Here is a 4,488-nt window from a genome sequence, read left to right as displayed (position 1 = left end):
CAGCCCCTCATGAGTGCACAGGCCTTGGTTACATGAATATGTAACCAAGAATAATGCGTATGCAACGCTTTGTAGTATATAAGGGGGTCACTTGAGACCCCAGGGTGTGCAAGTGAGGTGGAGCGATCCCCCTTGCACCCGACGCTGTAACAAACACACCTGCTTTGTAACTCTCCGTGAGTGGTAGGGTTTGTTTCTGCGCGTCAGCACCTCACATATCACCGGGTGTTTGTGTCTGAACAACTCACTGCTGACCCCCATCTCCCATAGTTACCATGAGCGCTTATACAAGGGTGTTCTGTGCCCAGCTGAATTGGGACAAGAGGAATCCTAACTCCTGTGGGTTTCTGTCAGGCATGGGAGAGAGCTGAGTCCCATTCTTGTCCCAAGTAAATTCTTGATTTACTAAGCTGAATCTCTTCCCTCAGCAGGGGTAAAGGTGATGCATCCCCATCACTGTCTGGGTGTCCTGCCTAAAAACGAGTTGAGAAAAGATGGTTCTTGGACCTAAACCCGACTCTGGTAAGAGAAATTACAGTGTGGGAATGTGTCTCTCCCCAGCTGAGGACGGGAACATGGGTGATGACTTCAGCCTGCTCCACAGCAGGTTCTGGTGGAGTCCCAGGGACACCTGGAGGGAGCCCTGAGGGGGCAGAGGAAGGGCTGCCTTGGGCTGGTTCTCTGCTGCTGAGTGGGGCTGGGCTCCTGGGCCAGTGGGAGCTTGTGGAGGGCAGGCAGCCCTGCAGGGAGAGCTCTGCTTAGGAGCAGCTCCTCTGGGAACAGAGCAGCGGAGAGGGCATTGCCTGCAGGAACTCAGGAGAGAGAAGAGAAGTGAGAGGATGCCCAGAGCTGGCACTGGGGGAGGAGGGTGGGGGTTCGGAATTTTCACAGACATATACACAGTAATCCTCTGGCTCCAGGGAAATGCACAAGTGTCCTGGAGGGGTCTCCAAAAGCTGACACATCACACAGCTTCCAGAGTCTGAAAGCTCACAGCTTCTCTGGTGTGGAGGAGGAGGACACGCTCCAGAGCAGGGTTTCCCTGCTGCAGCATCAGACAGATAGGCCATGACTGCTGCCTTCTCCCTGCGGCAGCTGCAGGGCTGTGAAGCTGGGTGTGCAGCCAGAGGTGTCCCAGGCGTGTCCTTCAGAGCAGGGTCCCTGTGCCCCAGGGGCTGTGTGCAGGGGCAGGGTATCTGCCACCTTGCCGGGTCAGCACTCAACTTGTCCAGAGCTTCCCATGACACAGTGGAGAGAAGCTGTAGTTGGAGTGGGTGACCTCAGGGCATGGTCCTCCTGCTGTCAAGATGGTTCTGCATGGATCAGGGCTGCTCAGAGCTCCAGATCACCCTTCGGGCATTTCCAGGGACTTTTCAAGAAGCATGTCAAGGCAGGAGCTGCCTGGAAGGAAAGTTGCTTTCCAGGGTCTTTGCTTTCTGCTTCCTGCTGTGGGTGTGGTGGGGAAATCGTGGTGGAACTGTCATGTTCAGAGAGAAGACCGAGACCCTTACAGCAGTACAGTGAGTGATCAATAGGTTCTCAGAAAACCTGATAAAATCACTTCACCCACTCCTTTTCCTACAGAAAGCAACAATATTTCAGTTAGGGTTCCTTCAGGATGTATCTGACCTGCTCTTCAGGACTTGCCCACGCAGAGATGCCCCTGGGCAGTGCCCTGCTGCCAGGGGTGGTCTGCAGGGCAGAGCTGAGCACACGATGGGTGGGCTGGGGTCTGTGGGCACAGGGAGGGAGAAGAAGTGGGCACAGAGAAAGCTCCAGGCAAGGACAACTCCAGGCAGCAGAGACATGGGTGAAAGTGGTGACAGCACAGGCCCAGAGAGGGGGATTTGGCACCTCCCTGTCAGACCTTCACCTCTGAGTTTTTCCCAAACCAAACCCCCTTGGTCTCCTCCACCCTGTAGAGCCGCTGCCTGGGAGGCCATGGGGTCTAGGGCAGAAGCTGTCTCCTCTGCAGCAAGAGCTCCAGCCCAGGAGACTCTCCTGAATGCCCGTCTGTCCCTCTGTGGCCTTGCCTCCCTTGGCAGGTGCACTGCGGCATTTCCCCCTGTTTGTCCACCCGTCCTGGGCGCTGCTGTTCTTGTTTTCAGGCTCTGGGGATGGGGCTTTGGTAGCCAACCAGTAACGGCTCCTGCAAGTGCAGATGTGTCCATGGGAGCAAGGGGCCCAAGCCCCCTTCTAACATATGCCCCCCTCAGCAATGCAGTCCTGGGGATGGGGGTAAGGCTGACCCTCGTTAAGGACACTTCATCTTAAGAGTATCCAGAAGCTCACAGCTCTTCCCTGGGGAGAGCCCTGTGGAGAACAGCTGCACTTCAGAAGTGGACTCTTCTGCCCTCAAAAGTATCCAGTTTTCTTTCAGGGGAACATCAGAGTGTGATCATCACACAGAGAAAGACATGGGAGCCAAGGACATCAGGGAACAAGACAGATGAACAGACCAGGAGCACTAAGGGTCTGTCCCTTTGCCTCACAGGACTCTTAGTATGGCACTAGCAGAAATAAAGTACTAGCAGAAATGCCAGGGATGTCTGCCTTCAAAAAACACTCCTAAGATGTAAGAGGGGAAGGAGGAACAAAATAAACAAGCCCCTGGCCCAGCTCTTTTTGGCAATCGGTTAATTGGAGAGGCAATGCTGAAAAGCTCTTTGATGTGACACGTAAATTTAATCAGAGATCACTGCTGGTTCCTATTTTGCTGTTGCTGCACAGCAGTTCTGACTCCTCCACAGCAGAATCCCCTGCTCCCCATCGCACCCAGCGCCAGCAAAACCAAACCTCCAGCCAGGAAGCTGCATGACGGTGTTTCTGCAAGCACAGGTGCTGTGTGGTGGGGTTCTCTGAGAAATGAAATAGGTTTTTCTAAGAGAAATGAGTCCTCACTTACCACTGCCTGTGATTCCTTAGGCCCCTGTAACCAGAGGGATCAGATATCCAAAGGCAGCTCCATCACAGAGTTCCTCCTGCTGGCATTTACAGACAAACAGCAGCTGAAGCTCTTGCCCTTCTAACATACGGCATCTTTCTGGGCATCTACCTGGCTGCCCTCCTGGGCACCAGCCTCATAATCACCACCATCGTCTGTGACCCCCACCTTCACGCTGCCATGTGCTTCTTTCTCCTCAACCTCTCTTCTTGACCTGAGCTGCATCTCTACCACCATCCTCAAAGACATGGCCAATTCCCTGTGGGACACTAGGTCCATCTCCTACTTGGGATGTGCTGTCCAGTTCTTTATGTTCCTGTTTTTCATATCAGCAGAGTATTTTCTTCTCACTGCCATGGCTTACGACCGCCACGTTGCCATCATCAAACCGCTGCACTACGGGACCCTCCTGGGCAGCAGAGCTTGTGTCCGCACGACAGCAGCTGCCTGGGGCAGTGGGTTTCTCAGTGCTTTACTGCACACAGACAGTACCTTTTCTATACCACTCTGCCACGGCAATGACCTGGAGCAATTCTGCTGTGAAATCCCCCAGACCCTCAAACTCTCCTGCACAGATGCAGATTACCTGAGGGAAGTTGGTCTTATTGTGGTTAGCACATTTCTATTCTTTGTGTGTTCTGTTTTCATCGTGCTGTCCTGCGTGCACATCTTCAGGGCTGTGCTGGGGATTCCCTCCGAGCAGGTACGGCACAAAGCCTTTCCACGTGCCTCCCTCAGGTAGCCGTGGTCTCCCTGTTCCTTAGCACTGGCATGTTTGCCTATGTGAAGCCCCCCTCCCTCTCCCCTCCACTTCTAAATCTGGTGGCGTCATTTCTGTACTCAGTGGTGCCTCCAGTAGTGAACCCCCTCATCTACAGCAAGAGAAACCAGGAGCTCAAGGGTGCCCTGAGGAAATCATTGGAATACATGATTTATTGGAATACATGGAATACTGTATACTGAATACATCAGTACTGTGACCATCGTCATCATAGAACCTGTAGGGTATCTCAAGAATAGTCAGGACTACACTTTTTTAATAGATTACCTCCTTTATTTTTTTTTTTTCTTTTTTGGGTTTTTGGTGTATTTTTTCTTTTGTTGTTCATTTTTCCTAACTCGGACAATATTATTTCCCTTTAAAAATTATTTTTCTTGTCCTCCTATCTGCCTGGGATTTTTTGACCCACAGTCCTCCTGTAGAAACAGAGCCAAACTCCCTATGTGGACAGGCACAATAAAGAGCCCGGCAGAAAGCCATTTGTTCAAGGTTTCATCCTTTGTCTCTTCTCTGGAGCTGAGAGTGCAGCTGCAGAATGCAGGAGGGGTTCAGGAGCCAGGAGCCCAGATGGCGCATGGATGAACCTTTTGACCGCTCTCCAGTTTCTCCCTCCCCTTACTCTGTTCAGAAGGAGACCTCTCTCAACTACACAGTTCTGGCTTGGAATTAGAAGTCTGCCCGAGCTTTTCATCAGTCTATCTCTTCAGCCAATTCCTACATTGTTCTTCTATCTATCCTTTCCTATCCATCTGTATAAAACATT

The 4,488-nt window shown here is 52.1% G+C and overlaps 1 pseudogene; it reads left to right on the top strand.

Annotated features, from left to right (window-relative positions):
• The first annotated feature begins 1,806 nt into the window (after positions 1-1,806).
• LOC104505278 lies at positions 1,807-3,907 on the top strand (annotated as a pseudogene).
• Positions 3,908-4,488: the final 581 nt, after the last annotated feature.

This window comes from Eurypyga helias, unplaced genomic scaffold, assembly GCF_000690775.1.
Source record: "Eurypyga helias isolate BGI_N326 unplaced genomic scaffold, ASM69077v1 scaffold9109, whole genome shotgun sequence".
NCBI classification, from domain to species: domain Eukaryota; kingdom Metazoa; phylum Chordata; class Aves; order Eurypygiformes; family Eurypygidae; genus Eurypyga; species Eurypyga helias.
The sequence above is the reverse complement of the archived record's forward strand: the minus strand, read 5'-3'. Positions and strand labels throughout refer to the sequence as shown.